At 42.1% G+C, this 17,183-nt stretch overlaps 1 pseudogene; it reads right to left on the bottom strand.

Moving 5' to 3' along the window:
• Positions 1-330: 330 nt before the first annotated feature.
• LOC130019976 (ferritin heavy chain-like) lies at positions 331-7,456 on the bottom strand (annotated as a pseudogene).
• Positions 7,457-17,183: the final 9,727 nt, after the last annotated feature.

Genomic DNA, 17,183 nt, shown 5'->3' with positions numbered 1-17,183 from the left:
TAGGATAGTCCAAAATCACCGATAGACAATTATTGAGCTGAGTGAACATTTTTGCCAACTTTCTTAATATATGAGGTCATTACATATCCTTGAAAGAGCGGTTTAGCTATAATAAGTGTCTTCAGCTGTTTTTTGAGTAGGTTTTTTACTATTTTCTCAAATCTGAGTGATCATTTTGCAGGGCAGAATATTCTTGGTTGAAGGATTTTTTATATTCAGTACATTAAATTTCTATCATTCTGTTCCATTCTATTTTTTGGGGGGATGGTAACCAAATTACTTTATTTGAAGGACCAACACAAATCATAAGACTGGAATAGATGCTTTGGAACTTGTAGAAAAGGTCAGGGTAACCCCAACATGCATGTACTGCCCGGTGGCCCGGAGGTCACCTGCTGCCCTGGGAAGCCAGCTTAGTTAAGGCTTAGCTCTCCTTGTCACTGTGACCCAGTGTGTGCTTGTCAAAGAGATAAGCTGCCATGCCAGACTCGGGAGGCCCGTCTTGAGCAGGTTGGTCATGCGGTCACCCGGTTCTTTGATGGCCTTCACCTGCTCATCCAGGTAGTGAGTCTCCAGGACGTCACACAGGTGGGGGGCCATTTTTATCCGTGGCCAGTTTGTGCAGGTCCATCGGTGACTGATGCACGCTCTTCTCCAGGTGCAACGTGCACTCCCTCGCGTGCAGGCCATTCTCCCAGCCGTCACCATCTGGTTCCTTGACATCCTGAAGGACAATCCGGCCACTGCGCTGGTTCTGCAGCTTCAGGCTCTCTCTCTCCTCGTGAGATTGGTGCAGGACGTATCTGGCAAAGTTCTTCAAAGCCACCTCGTCGGGGTCAAAATAATAAGCCACGGACAGGTAGACGTAAGGAGGCGTAGAGCTTCAGGTCGGTCTGGCTGTTGGTGGCGGCCTCTGAGTCCAGTCCGGGTGGCAGTTCTGGCGCACCTGCGAGTGGATGCGGTGGTCCTGCGGCGGCTGAGATGGGACAAGGCGGGCGGTGGCGGTGGCGGTGGTGCAGGACAGGCTGCCAGCAACCTGCGGGGACAGCAGGGGGAACGAGCACTGGTTCCATCCAAGCACTGTTGGAGCAGGAAACCGAGGAACTGTCCCCGAAGGCTGTGTCCATTCCGTTCCATTCTTGCATCCAGAGTTTCATTTGAGAAAGGTGATGTATATCTTATGGGATCTCCCTTATATTTGAGACTTTGTCTTTTTTTTTTCTGCTATCGAGAGTCTCTGGTTTTTGCATTTTTTTCTTATGTGTCTCGGTATTGTTCTGTTTAATTTTTATTTTACTTAGAGCCTTTTAAGCCTTCTGGATTAGTGTTTAGGTCTCCCTTCTCAGACTGGGAAAGTTATCACCTTTTTTTTCCCCACCATCTGTTCTTCTGCTTTCTTTCCTCTCCTTCTGGAACACCTATGATTGAGGTTGTTTCTCTTGATGTTGTCAAATGTATCTTTTAAATTTTCCTCGTATAAAACTATCTTTGAAATTACTTTTTTATTTTGATGATGTTTGTACCTTGTCTTTGAGTTCAGTGGTTTAATTTTATCTTCTTCATACTGCTACTGAGCCCTGCTGTTGTATTCTTTAGCCCCTTAATTTCTATTTGAAAGAGTTCTTTCACTTTATTTACATCAGTATTTCTTCAAGTTTATTTATTCTCTGTTTAATGATTCTCTGAGCTCAGGAAAAATAATGAAAACTACTGCTTTGAAGCGATCCTCTGGCAGGTTAGGAAATTCTGATGTAACCAATAACTTTCTTAGACTTCTGTCCCCATCCATTGATGAAGCCACATTCCTTCATTTCTTTCCATTGAAGTTTTAGTAAAGAGTAATCCAATGCTCTTGTTTACAATATCAACCTGATGCCTATGATTATTGATTTCTGACTGCATTAGATGCCTTCTGAGTATTTAACTAAATGACAAGTTGAATTGGCGTATGTAGCTCTGAGTTGAGCAAGACTGAATGACAACAGGGGATTTATGGTCACCAGTTCTCTACAGCTACTATAGCACCAAGGCATAGCTGGCCTGCGTTCTGGCCCGGGATATGTAGTTGCTGACATCCAGCAGCTGATTGGCTTCACAGTTCAACTGAATGAGAAAATGACAGAGGATTGTGGTGTGTACCTGATAACAGATGTTCAGCAAGCTGAACTGATATTTGTAGACACTAGGGGATCTTTTACTGTCTGACAGTACCAGTTTGACTATCTACTGTGTGAAACATGGCTGGTGGGCAGGGCTCTCCCTTCAGGGTGTCTTCTCCCTGCTGTGATTTCCGGAACAGCAATTACCAGCTGTAGATTTTGGGAGCAACAGCTCTCTGCTGGAACCTAGCAATGGTCACAGACTATCTGTGCTTGGTACTATTGGTTCTCAGTCTCCTACTGACTGAGAAGAGCCACGGTAGTGACCCTGCTTGGGGTGACTGAGGATGTGACCTAATAGGAGGGGACTAAGACTGTGAACCTGTTGGGGCAGAGCTGAGACACATCCCTGTTGGGTGCAGTTCTCCTCAGGAATTGTTGCTCTCGTTGATGCTGTGTTGGGCTCTAAAAGAATTGAAACTATTTTTTTTTTTTTAGACTCAAAACTATTTTCAACTCAGCAAGTGCAGTTATAAAGCTGAAGTTTTGTAAGCCTTTTGTGTTCAGCACCCTCTCTCCATAGATTGATGTTTACTTTTGGTACTGGGTTGTTAGTCCCTTTTCTCTTTCAGTTCCCATGTCTTATTTTAAAGAGACCCTCAAATCAGGAAGCAGAGATTGATGTCTATTTCTCTGTTAATATTACCTTCCTTGCTTAATAAACTTCTAAACATTTATATACATTTGTCTTGTTTCTATTTCATATATGGGGCCTATAATGACTCTTGAAAATGAAACTGAAATTTCAGATTCCTCTGAGTATGGTTTCATTCAGAAAACATTTAAAATAATACTTAAGTCTTAGGAATTTAATGCATTAACAGTTGCCAGTATCAATCATCAAATTTGGTGCCCTGAGGGATTGTCTTGGCTTCAGGTAAAATTCTTCATCATCCTAAATAAAATCCATTTCTTTAGGCTCTGATTCTGCCCAGGGGACCAATCAGTCTGATGGCGATGATTACCATAATAAGCAGTAATTACTGTTGGCTGAACAGATTTTAGAATTTATGAATGAAAACAATAAAACAACACCCCCAAATCATCTAGTTATTACTATAGGAGAAAATAGAGCTTTATCCTACAGGGCACGTGCTATTTAATTCCTGTTGGCAATAGCAGAAGCATCTATTTTTTCCCTCTCTACTCTTCATCAAAGGTTTCAAGTAATTCAAAAGGGGCATCATCCAATTAGTTTCTGAAAGGGCAAGTGGTAAGGAGGAAATCAGCTATGTTCTTTGCTGAAAGAAAATTTAATGAAAAAATGATCATTTTCTCTTTTAACCTGGGGAGGAGGGCATTGTAACCATACTCACTGATAGTCAGAGTCTATTTCTTTTTTTAATTAAAACTTTTTTCTTAAATAATGTAGGAGCCTCACGCATGAAGGAACCGGCAGAGGAACCCAGGTGTGCGGGACCCAGAACTGAGATCTCCAAGCCTGCTCGGATCAGGATTGGGCCTCCTCCACCCAGCTCCCCCACCTTCCGGTAGCTAGACACTTACAGCCACCAACTGCCATGTAACCCCATCAATGGCCAAGATCCAGAGACTATAAAACCAAGCTCTTGGAGGAGAACAATGCAGAGTCTCCTGCCCCTGCACTTGGCTGTCCTCACCGGGACCCCTTGGAGGGCAGTGGATTGAGTTTCCCTTTCCACCCTGAGCAGAGCCCCGGCAGCTGAAGACCTCCAGGACCCAGCCACAGCCATGCTGAGACCATTCTCCTCATGCTAGGATGAGCCTCAAGCATGAAGGAACCAGTGGAAGAACCCAGGTGTGCAGGACCCGGGGCTGAGATCCCCAAACCTGCTCGTATTGGGACTGGGCCTCCTCCACTCAGATCCCCCACCTTCCAGTAGCTAGACAGTTACACCCACCAACTGCTGTGTAACCCCATCAATGGCCAAGATCCAGAGACTATAAAACCAAGCTCCCAGAAGTGCGATCTCTTATTGTCTAGTTCTCACTCTCAGAGAACCCGGCAGGCTACCGAGAGTATCTTGCCCACATATATGCCTGACTAGGAACACCTGTAAAGGTGATTAGAGGCTGCCCCAAAAGCCTCCATCCCTCTCAGAGAGCACGGCAAGCTACCGAGAGTATCCCGACAGCACGGCAGAGCCTAGCAAGCTACCCGTGACGTACTTGATTTGCCAAAAATAGTAACAGTGATGGTCCTCATTCTCCTGACCCTGAAAGAGCCCCTAATATACCATTGGACTACACTAGCACGTGACGGGGACAAATGGAGACGTTACTAGCACCCGCTTGAGCAAATCGATGAACAACGGAGTGATAGTGATAGTGACCACTATTTGTTCAGCCATTGATTAAGCTGATTAAATTGGGCATGAACTCCACATTACTTTTTTATTTTATTGTATCACCGTAAGATAGAGTTACAAAACTTTCATGTTTGAGATTCAGTCGTACAATGATGGAACACACCTCCCTCCATCAGTGCACATTTTCCATAACCTATGTCCCCAGTATCCGCCCCCTCCACCCCACACACACTCACACCCCAGTCCTCACCTTGCCTATTTGGCAGACAATTTCCCCAATACTCTCTCCCTAATTTTTGGCATTGTTTTGCTTGAATTTACCCACCACCATTCAAGCCTACCTGCTAGGGGCAGACGCTAGATAATTTATTTTCCACTGCTCATTTTGAATATCATGAGAGCTCAGCTTGACCGCAATCATAAATGAAAATTTCTAGATTGTAAAGGGTTGGGTTCCAGAGACATCTCTGTATGGCACTAATCCATTTTGAGATTCAATTGGGAGTCTCTGGGCCAGGGCTGTTGGTGTGCTAAGATGGCACCTGGAGGCAAATTTTGGGTATGAAAGCCAGTCTTCTGGGCAGGCAGGGACTCAGGGATGACAGCTCATGTTCTCTGCCACCATGTGACCTGGAGATTTAGTCCTAGAACCCACATACCTGGGCCTTGCCTGTGGAAGCTCTTGGTCACCGGGATTCCATCTGGAGTAGGCGGGGAGACTGCACCTGCTCCATCTGAGGTGCCCTGGTGAAATTGACCCGGTATGGGAGCCCGGAAAGATCTCCAGCACAGTTGTGTCTTCTGGGACTCGCTGCTGTGTATCTGGGCCAGGGCTGTGTATCTGGCAAGATGGCACCCGGAGGCAAATTAAATTGTGGGCATGATAGCCAGTCTTCTGGGCGGTCGGGAACCCGGGGAGGGACTGTCCAGGTCAGACTCTATTTCTGGCTCTGTGTTCAGGAGTGAGTCCAGTGGTAGGGATTGAATCAGGGTCAGTCATATACATGAGAAGTGCCTCACCCATGAGACACAAATATATGTATTTGTTGTTATTATTGTTTGTTTTGGGGTCATGCCCAGTGAGGCTCAGAGGTTAACCCTGGATCTGCACACAGAAATTACTTCTGGTCGTGCTCAGGAACTATATGGGATGACAGGGATTGAATGTGGATTGTCTACATGCAAGGCAAGAAGGCACGTGCCCTACCTGCTATACTATTGCTCTGCCCCCATCCCCCTCCCCCCCCCCCATACACACATTTTTTGTTTTGTTTTATTTTGTTTCTGGTCCCACAGAGCAACGCTTAGGGATTCCTGTCTCTGGGCTCAGAGATCACTCCTGGAAGGACTCTTGGCTCCAGTGATCATATGTGGTTCTGGTTGGCCATATGCAAGGCAAGCACTCTACCTGCTGTACTACCACTTCAGCCCCATCCTTGGGAATACTTTAAATTATTCTAGCCTATTACTGAGATGGGCTGGAGTGATAGCACAATGGTAGGGCATTTGCCTTGTGTGCAGCCGGCCCGGCTAAGCCTGGTTCAATTCCTCCACCTCTCTCGGAGAGCCAGGCAAGCTACCGAGAGTATCTTGCCTGCATGGCAAAGCCTGGCAAACTACCCATGATGTATTCAACATGCCAAACACAGAAACAACAAGTCTCACAATGGAGATGTTACTGGGCCTGCTTGAGCAAATCGATGAACAATGGGAGGACAGTGACAGTGATTACTGAGATGGCAATAATAGAGTCACTTTATTAATTGAACGAGTACCATAAAGGAAATAAAATGGAGTTTAATAATAAAAAATGATATATTGGATAGTGGCTGCTTTTAGGATGGGAGAAAAGTGACTTTTGAGTTGAAATAAGGTCTGAGAGGCTAATATTTTATTTTCTTTAATTTATTTACTTTGTGTTAGTTTTCTTGATAACTGATTTACTTTGTCCATTGAATAGTTTATACCTTTTCTAATTATAAAGTTACTATTTCTCTTGCATTGCAAATTATACACAGTATACAAATTATATAGTAATTTTCCACAAATCAAAATCAACAAACAAATAAAAAACCCACTGGACTAGAGCCATTACCGACTGGATTCCACAGGACGTCAAAAGATCACGTGGCCGCCCACCTATGAGATGGTCAGACTTCTTTGTCAAGACCCTGAACGATCAATTTGAGGCTCTTCGTGTTCCTTGCCATTGGGCTACATTAGCACGTGACAGGAATGAATGGAGATGTTACTGGCGCCTGCTCAAGCGAATTGATGAATAAAGGGATGTCAAGTGATCAAGTGAATAAAAAACATTGTCAGAACAGAAACGTCTTGTAATCTTTTTATAGTTCCTATTTGTTTTAAAAAAAATTTTAATGAGTTACTGTGAGATATAGTTACAATGCTTTCATGATTGAGTTTCAGTCATACAATAATCGAATACCCATCTCTCCACCAGTGTACATTTTCCACCACCAATGTCCTACTTTGCTTTTAATTATGTGAATTGATTTGCATGTAAATAACAAAAGAAAGGGGAACTAAGGTCTCAAAAAGACTGTTTGAAATCATTGGAAAGGGTCTCAGAATGACTCAGCCCGAGACCTTGGATATATAAATTTGGGGCTGAAAACTGCAAGGAAAAATATGGCATGAAAAATGAAAGAGGAGGTAGAGGAGATTGGTAATGACAATATTTTATTTGTTAATATGGAAGACAGTAAAGTTCTCTATTTTACACACCCTCTTGGAATTTTTTTTATTAAAGGAACTTTGATAGTTTTGATATCTAATACAAAAATCAGTGGCCACATTTGTTGATTGGTCTCTTAAATGTGCCTTATCTAAACTGTGCCACATAAGTGCAAAATACACCTTAAAGAAAAAAATGAATAAAAATGCAAACATCTCACTGGCAATTTTATACAAATTATATTTAAAATTATATCTAGCCATAACAAATTATATATTAAAAATTTTAAATACCTTGAATACAGATGAAGACATGGTTGAGGACAAATTTATTTTGGTGTTTTTAGTTTTTGCTTTGGTTTGGACCAAACCCACCAGTGGCTAGTGGGCTCAGGGGAACAGGCAGTGCTAGGGATTGAACTTGGGTTCCCGACGCACAGTATGCATTCCAGCCCTTTCAGCCATCTCTCTCTCTGTTTTTTCTTTAAGGATTTGTTTTGTCTTTTTATCAATTTTATACCATTATATTATACACAACATTTAGATTCAGCCTTCTGGAACTGTGAGTTACCATGGATGGTCTTGGTTGACATGATGAACTCAGACAGTATCTCACCCTATTCGTTCATTCTAGGCCATGGGTCCCAACGTGGAATTCTTCGGGCGACCTTCTCAGTCCTATCTTAGCATTAAAATCACCCACAATGATCTTGTAGAAGGTGTGGTCTTCTTTATAGAACTTCTCCAGCTCCATGTAGAACTTCTCAATTTCTCCTTCATCATAGTTGGATGTTGGTGCGTAGACAACAAAGATAGAAACTGCCGGCAGTGAGCCACATCTGTTCAAGTGTAATCGTCCAATTCAGGTTGTTAGGCATTCAAATGAATCAATGCTCATGACCAAGTTCATGTTTACAAGGATAGTGACACCACCGACGCCTCTTTTGTCGCATGTTCTGAGGAATAGTCCCTCTACAGTGTTGAAAATGGTGTGATGTGATCAATGCCTTCTCGTCTCAGTCAGACCAATGATGTTGTACTTGATCTTCCACGCTTGCAACATCAGGTCCTCGATGGATGCTTCCAATGCCAGAGTATATGCATTGAAAGCATATATCACAGTCATTTTAGTCCTTCTTTGTTTTGGCAGCCTAGTTTGGCCCTGAGATTTTATCAGCCTCTCCTTGCTCATCCTTTTAAAAACTGCTGTATTGGTGGCTCTTTCGGGTCAGAGGAATGAGATACATTGTATTTACTGTTTTTGGCATATCGAATATGCCACGGGTAGCTTGCCAGACTCTGCCGTGCAGGTGGGATACTCTTGATAGAAAGCCGGACTCTCCAAGAGGGATGCAGCAGAAACCAGGAAAATCCTTCGCCATCTACAAGACCAAGATGACTGCCCTCTGACATCCTGATGGATCTATCACATCTTCCAGAAGGACAATGGAGAAGATTATCCAAGACTTCTACTCGGGTCTCTTCAATAGCCATTTCCACCTGCCCACATACTAAATTCCTCAGGATGAATATGTTCTCCCTTCCAAAATCCAACACACCATTTCATTGATAAAGAAGCAAATAGCACCCAGCCCAGACAAGGTCAGAACACCTGAATAATCTGCTATCAGTACTCATCAATATACTGGCTCAGCTCTTCACATGCTACCTGTCTGAATGCAAGGTTCCGTCCCAGTGGAAAACCAGCAGGGCCATTCTTCTATACAAGAAGGGAGACATCCATGACATTGGCAACTATCACCCGATCTGCTTGTTTTCCATCATCTACAAGCTGTTCACTCGAGTCATCCTGAATAGGATTGGCAGAACACTAGATAAAGGACAACCATGCGAGCAAGCTGGGTTTTGAAAAGGATTCAGCACGATCAACCATATCCATACAGTAACCAAGCTCATTGAGGTTTCTCAGGAGTTCAAGATGCCGCTGTCTAACATTCACTGATTTAAAGGCCTTTGATTCTCTTGAGACTGAAGCGGTCATTGAAGCTCTAGCCAAACAGGGCGTTCAAACTCAGTACATCGGGATCCTCCATGAGATACGGATTCACTACCGGGATCTCACCATTCTACAAGGAAGTGATCATTGGTGTTAAAAGAGGGGTTCGGCAGGGTGATACCAATTTACCGAAACTCTTCAATGCCACCCTCGAGAATGTCATGTGATGACTGGAATGGGAAGGAATGGGAGTGAAGATAGACAGTCGGCAACTATACTACCTCTGCTTTGCTGATGACTTTGTTCTAATAACACCAAACATTAGCCAAGTGGCACAAATGCTGGCCGAATTTGACCATGAAAGTGGAAAGGTCAGACTGCAGCTGAATCTCACGAAAACAATGTTTATAAGAAACGGGCTAGTTCCTGATGTTCCATTTGCTCTCAACCGAAAGAACATCTCTGAATGCAGTAGTATGTGTACCTACGTCAAGAAGTCAAAATGATGATGACCTGGCACCTGAGTTGCGCAGGAGGAAGAGAGTAGTGTGGAACACCTTCAAGAGCATCAAAGAAATAGCTAAGAGGACAAAGAACCTATGGCTCCAGCCACATCTCTTCGACTCCACCATTCACCCTGCACTAACATATGCCTCAGAGACCTGGGCCCTACGAAAACAGAATGAGAACGCTATTCAGATCACCAAAAGAGGAATCGAAAGAGCTATGCTTGGAGTATCACGCTTCACTGAAAGAAGGAATCTGGAGTTCTGACCTTTGTCGACGATTAAGAATCAGGGACACTGTCTTATTTGCCAACGCATTGAAAATCAGATGGGCTGGACATGTAATACAATTTGAAGATGACCGCTGGACTAGAGCTGTTAAGATTGGATTCCACGTGATGTCAAAGAATGCGTGACCACCCACCTACGAGATAGTCAGACTTCTTCATCAAGACCCTGAACAAATGGTTTGAGGCTCTTTGCATTTGCATTCCTGTAGCGAGCAGATGCCATTGGACTACACTAGCACGTGGCAGGGATAAATGGAGATGTTACTGGCGCCGCTCAAGCAAATCGATGAGTAGTGGGATATCAAGTGATCAAGTGTAAAAATAAATACCTTTCAACTAGGGTATGTATAAGCACCATGAATGAGTTCCATGCTCAATGCCATGTGCTGAGAAGTTTGTCCTGTCTTTTGAAGAAACTCTTTTACTAGTTTTTGTAAAAATGGTTTCATGGCTATGAATTCCTGAAGCTGTTGCCTGTCCCTGAAGCTTTGTATTTTTCCTTCAAATCTAAGTGATACTCTAGCTTGATAGAGTATTCTTGGTGAGATGTTCAATTCTATGTTTTTGTACTATATTTCTCCATCTTTTTATGGCTCATGGAGTCTCATTTAATGGATCTGCTGTGAATCTTGTGGGATCTCATTATATGTAAATTGCTTTAATGATCTTGCAGCTTTCAATATTCTGTCTCTGTTTCTGAGATTTTTCATTTTGAGCATATGTGTTGTGGAGTTTTCCTAGTTTGATCTATTTTCATTAGGACCCTTTGGGCTTCTTGGGTCTTTGATGCCTGTATATCTCAAGTCTAGAAACTTCCTGCCTATGATTTATTTATTTATTTATTTATTGTTTGGGGGGCCGGAGTGATAGCACAGCGGTAGGGCGTTTGCCTTGCGTGTGGCCAGTCTGGCTGAGCTGGATTTGATTCCTCCACCCCTGTCGGAGAGTCTGGCAAGCTACCGAGAGTATCTCGCCTGCACCACAAAGCCTGGCAAGCTACCCGTGAGGTATTCACTATACCAAACACAATAACAACAAGTCTCACAATGGAGATGTTACTGGGCCCGCTTGAGCAAATCAGTGAACAACGCGAGGATAGTGCTTCTTCTTCATTGTTGGGAGGCCAAACCCAGAGATACTCAAGGGTTACACCTGGATCTATGCTCAGGGATCACTCCTGCACTTGATTGGGGGACCATATGGGGCTCTGGGGATCAATCCCAGGTCAGTGTGTGTAAGTGCCTTACTGGCTTTATATCCCTCCCCCTCCAGTCTTAAAGCTTTTGCTATATAGGTCTTTAATATTCTTTGTGAAATTTATTTCTGGATATTTGGGACTGTAAGTGAGATTGTTTGCTTAATTATTTTTTTCTTCTTGTTTTAAATCATTTTCACATAAAAATGTAACAGATTTTTGTATATTATTTTGAAACTAGCTGGGTTTTTTGTACATAATAATTGCTTCTAATAGCTATTTAATAGCATATTGAGGGTTTCCTCCATACATTATCATATGATCTGTAAATGATAGTTTCACGTCTGATCCAGATTACTTTTATTTATTGTTTAATCATTCTAGGTCAGACTTTTAGTATGAAATGAAATAAAAATGATGATAGAAAAAAAATCCTATCTTGTTTTCAAATTTGAAGGAAGATCTCTTTCTTAGTTTGTCTCCACTGAGTATGATTAGCTGTGGATTTACAATAAATAATATTTATTATGCTGAGAATATTCCTCCTACCTCCATTTTATTGGAAGTTTTTAATTGTACATGGGAGCTGAGAGTTGTCAAATATTTTCTTACCAACTATTGATATTATTATATTCTTTCTTTCTTTTTTATTAATAAAGTGTACACTAATTTATTTGCATATATTAAATGATGCTGGAATAAATTCCTGGAAGAAACCTCACTTTTTTATGATCTTTTGATTCATTAGGTCATTGTACCATCTTTCAGGTCCAGGTTGGTATTTGTGTTAACAATACTGCCTGGTATATATTAATTTTTTTCTACTACAATAGGATTCATGGTAAAGCTTCAATATTAATAGAAAGAAAGAGTTGAAAATGGTTGAATAGTGTCCTAAAAAGACACTATTTGAAAATAACTAAAGTAAATATTCCCTGAGACAATAGGCTTGACTGTTAACATGACTATATTTCCATTGTTAAAAACATTTGGTTTAACTTAATCTCCAGAATGTGTTACTGCCAAAAAGAATCTTGTTGACAAGAGCTAATACATTGGTTACTTTTAAAACTAACCCTTCTTAACTGTTGGCTTACTGGTAGTATTCACCATGGGAAAGACAAGTTTCATTACCACTGTCATCAATATAAGTGAGGTTCAGAAATATTTGCTTGTAGCCTGTACAATTTATTCTTTTGGTGGTTAGAATCCACATATGTGAACAATAGCCTAGAGATCTGGGTGATGCTACATTTCTCTTGTATGACAGCAGGATTGTGATTGTCCCACTGAAAGTGTCGGTTAGGCTTCTAGTTTAGATTCTTTTGACCAAAGGCAACAGGCAAGAAGAAGCAGAAGCAAAATGTACAGTGAACTCATAAAACCTTTTAAGATATAGTTTTCCTTGCTTGGAAGGTGTAGAGGATCTCTCACACTTCAGCTTCTCAGATACTCCCTGGACTCAGACTGGTTAACATCTCTCAATATCTGGCACTGTAAAATGAACAAAAATTATAAAGCATCAACAGAAAATCCCTCAAATCTAGCATTTCAGTGAAATCATGGATAATGGTAAATAATGAAAGGGTGTAAAACTAAATTTGGCTAAAAAGAGATTCAGGAAATGTAGGTAAAGCCTCTATTTCATCATCAGAGAAAAGTCGCCTTTGTCATTTTCTTTCTGGTCTCAATTTCCTAATGTATAAAATGAGGGAGGTCTAACCTATCAATGACCTGCAGATAGTTATAATCCCTTCGGGAAATCAGAAGATAAGGGACCCTACCAAGAAAATTTGTTTGTTTTATGCATTATGACTTTCTTTGTAGGAAGAGTTCTGCTATCAAAAATTTCACAAAGCGCCATATTAGATGGCTAAGGCCATATAATATTAGGTCTCTAAGGATGAAAAGTTTGAATTTGCATCAGTGGATTTTAGTCAAAACAAATAAAAATTATTTTGCAATGTCTGGAGCGATAGCACAGCAGTAGGGTGTTTGCCTTGCGTGCGGCTGGCCTGGCCGAGCTGGGTTTGATTCCTTCGCCCCTTTCGGAGAACCCGGCAAGCTACCTAGAGTATTTCGCCCACATGGCAAAGCCTGGCAAGCTACCTATGATGTATTTGATATGCCAAACACAGTAACAACAAGTCTCACAATGGAGACATTACTGGGCCCGCTCGAGCAAGTCCATGAGCAATGGGAGGACAGTGCTACAGCATTTCTAAAATTAATATTCACAAATTATGCATGAGTATTACTGTAAAATATATCTCATAAAATATATCTCATATATTCCCTGAATATATATATTCATATATATATTTCTCTCATATATTGAAAGAAAACCAAAGATAAGATTTTTAAAGTACACTAATATGCTTTTTAACAATGAAATTTTTTATCCACAATAATACTGTCTGATCAAAAACTCTCAAAAGATTGGAATATGGTGTTTTGATTTCTACATTTTGTACAAAATAATCTACTCTAGTAAGTTTAAACATAGAAGTTCTTTAAGAATGGTATGCAGTTTCCAAATCCTCTGGAAAACCAGTGAAGGAGGCTTGGATACTTCATATAGCAACCAGAAGTGAAGCCCTACTTCATAGAACCGACCTAGCAAACACAATAACTGTCCCAGTCTACTTCCCAACATGACACCTGTGATGGATGCCAGACACTGTCCCAGGAGTTCTGGGGGTCTCTGCCACTGGTCTTGCTGGGAGCCCCAGCTTCCTTCAAGTGACCATGCCTCACAATTGCTTATTCTACCTTCGTGTTTTGCAGGTATGTCTGCTGTTAGAAGCCATGCATGTCTTGGGGGAGACTAAATGCGATTAGGAAGCTTAGTCTAGGAAGCTGGAATGATAGTACAGCAGGCAGGGTGTTTGCCTTGCATATGGCTAAACTGGGTTTGATCTCTGGCGTCCCACATGGTCCCTGGAGCCTTGCCAAGAATAATCCTTCAGCAGAAAGCCAGGAGGAAGCTGTGAGCAGTGCCGGGTGTGGCCCCAAAACAAAAACAAACAAACAAAAAAGAAGAAAAATAAAAGCTGACTCTAGTCATGCTATTTGCTAACAAGTCGTATTAAGAAGAGCTACTATGCCTGCTGAAAGTAGTCTATGGACCAAACATGAATGCCACCTAATGTCTCTTCTGCAGACCACAGCACCCAAAAGGAGAGATAGAACAAAAGAGAGTGCCCTGACACAGAGGCAGGGTGGGATGGGGGATGGGGGGTGGGAGGGATACTGGGATTGGTGGGGGTGGAGAAAGGGCACTGGTGGTGGGATGGGTACTTGATCATTGTATAACTGAAACCCAAGCACAACAAATTATAAGTCTACAACTGTACCTCATGGTGTTTCACTAATAAAAAAGTAAATAAAAAAATTTTTAAAATTAAAAAAAAAAGAAGAGCTACTATGGGGGCTGTAGTGATAGCACAGCGGGTAGGGTGTTTGCCTTGCACACAGCCCAGCCCACCCGGGTTTGATTCCCAGCATCCCATATGGTCCCCTGAGCACCGCTAGGAGTAATTCCTGAGTGCATGAGCCAGGAATAACCCCTGTGCATCGGTGGGTGTGACCCAAAAAGCAAAAAAAAAAAAAAAAAAAAAAAAGAGCTACTGTGGGTTGGAGGGCTAGGGTGAAGGAAGAGCTGTCCTCCACTAAAGTGGGGAAACCCAAGTGATGGAGCCTATTGAAGCAAAGCTTGACTGATAACCTGGGCCCGACTGGGTTTTTGAGTGGTCCTTAATAAGTGTACAGTGGGCTCCAAAGTCCATGGGCAGCACCAGGTTCAGCCTCTGGAGAGGGACGTGGCTATTAGGTTAGACTGGCCTGTCAGTTAACATGGATGCTGACAGAGGAAGAGTCTAGTCCCAACAAAGGGGAATAACAGTGAATCAGGATGCCACTGCTTTCTGCCAAGCTGTTGTATTCACTCTCTGACCAGAACAAAAATTTTGCCTGGAAGACTCAACATGCAAGCTGAGAGCTAAGCATTCAAAATAAGTTCGAAATAGGAGACTAACACCCAAGGATGGCCGAGATTAGTACCAGGAATTTTGCTCCATGGCTTGGAGGCCAGCCACACATGCTAGGGGAAAAGGGAGCTCAGATAGAGAAGGGAACACCAAATAAAGGGTGTTGGGAGAAGCACGCTGAAAGTAGACTATAGACCAAACATGATTGCCACACAATGCCTCTTTTGCAAATCACAACACCCAAAAGGAGAGAGAGAACAGAGGGGAATGCCCTGCCACAGAGGCAGAGTAGGGTGGGGGGTATGGGGGGGAAGGGATACTGGGACTGGTGGTGGAAAATGGGCACTGGTGGAGGGATGGGTATTTGATCATTGTCTAATTGAAACCCAAGCACAAAATTTGTAAGTCTACAACTGTACCTCAATGTGTCTCACTAATAAAAATTAAAAAAAAAAAAGTTCAGGCACTGAAATCCACCTGGTATAAACTTTTGATTCTGGACATGGGAGTAGCCCATCTAAGACCAGAGATTTAACAGGGAAAGGAGCATCCTTATTTTACCTGGAAGATTCAGAACTGATGAGGCTATAGCATTTCGTCCCTTTTCACATGCCTCACCTTTCACATTTTTTTCACTTTCACCTTCTTATTGCAAGGTGAAGGCAATGACCGAGATATTTACTGCTGAACAAAAATCCACCCCAAACATGGTGGAGTAAAGCAATAATTTTTTACTGTGTTCACATAGTATATGGGTCAGGAATTCAGATACAACAGAGGTATGTTGTCTCTGCGTTACAAAAATTGGGACCAAGACTTAAATGCCTGGGGTTTGGGGTTCAAAGACCTGGGAATTGGAATCAGCTGAAAACCTTTACCTGTAGGTTGGCACAGCAGAGACTGTTAAAGAATCCATGTGAAATATCTGTATGTGGACTGAACTTCTCACAGGTTGGCTGCTAGATTCTGAGATAACACACCCAATTCTAAGAAAAAATGTTCCAAGATAACTTACTCAAGAAAAAGTTACATGGGCTTTTATGACCCCGGCTTGGGATTCATGAAACATTGCTTTTTCTCTTTCTCTGTTGGTTGAAGTAGTCACAATTTTGCCTAAAGCCACGGAGAAGGAACATCGATTCCACTTTTTGATGGGGGAAATTGTTAAAAAATGGAACTATATTTTTAAAACTTTCTCTAATAGTAAATGAGAGGAAGTAGAAAAAGCTCAAAAGCACACATTGATTATATATGAATATTGACTATAATTCTCAGAGAGCCCAGCAAGCTACTGAGAGCATCTCGCCAGCAGGGCAGAGCCTGGCAAGCTACCTGTGACGTATTCAATATGCCAAACACAGTAACAACAAGTCTCAAAAAAATGGAGACATTACTGGGCCCGCTCGAGCAAATCGATGAACAACGGGAAGAACAGTGTTTGTTTTTGTTTGTTGACTATAATTACCTAGTTTATTTTTGTTTGTTTGTTTTCAAGCAAAGAAATTGGTTCAGGGAGATAGTTCAAAGGGGAGGTGTGAGGCATGGGGATTTGATCCCTTTCACTGGTGACCACCTGAACTTCACTGGGTATAGCCCAGGTAGCCCCTAAGCACTGCTGCAATGACCCTGTTAGCCATGAGCACCACATCTTTGGTACTCTAAACTGTGTCTTGGTGGCTGAAGATCACTTGGTGAAGTCTTTAGACTGCTGAGTATTGCTTGGAAATACCCCCAAATATTTGTGTGATACATAGTGTGATCTTTTAATAAATTGCTGTTTTGTAAGCACTATTACTACTATCACAGAAAGGATTAGAGAGAAGGTTGTGGGGCTGGAGAGGCCATGCTGTGGATAGGGCACTTGCCTTGCATGCAGCTGACCCAGGTTTGATCCCTGTCATCCCATATATATCCCCAAGCCCTGCCAGGAGTGACACCTGAATGCAAAATCCAGAAGTAAACCCTGAGCGCTGCTGGATGTGGCCCCAAGCCAAAAAAAAAAAAAAAAAGAAGAATTGGAAAGAAGGCTGAATCTGAGATGGCATTTGAAGGTGTAGATTATTTTGATGACTAGATAAGAAGTATGATAAGAGATTTTATTTTAT

Source organism: Sorex fumeus, unplaced genomic scaffold (genome assembly GCF_029834395.1).
Source record: "Sorex fumeus unplaced genomic scaffold, SorFum_2.1 ptg000010l, whole genome shotgun sequence".
In the NCBI taxonomy this organism is placed as follows: Eukaryota; Metazoa; Chordata; class Mammalia; order Eulipotyphla; family Soricidae; genus Sorex; species Sorex fumeus.
This window is presented reverse-complemented; position numbering and strand designations above follow the sequence as displayed.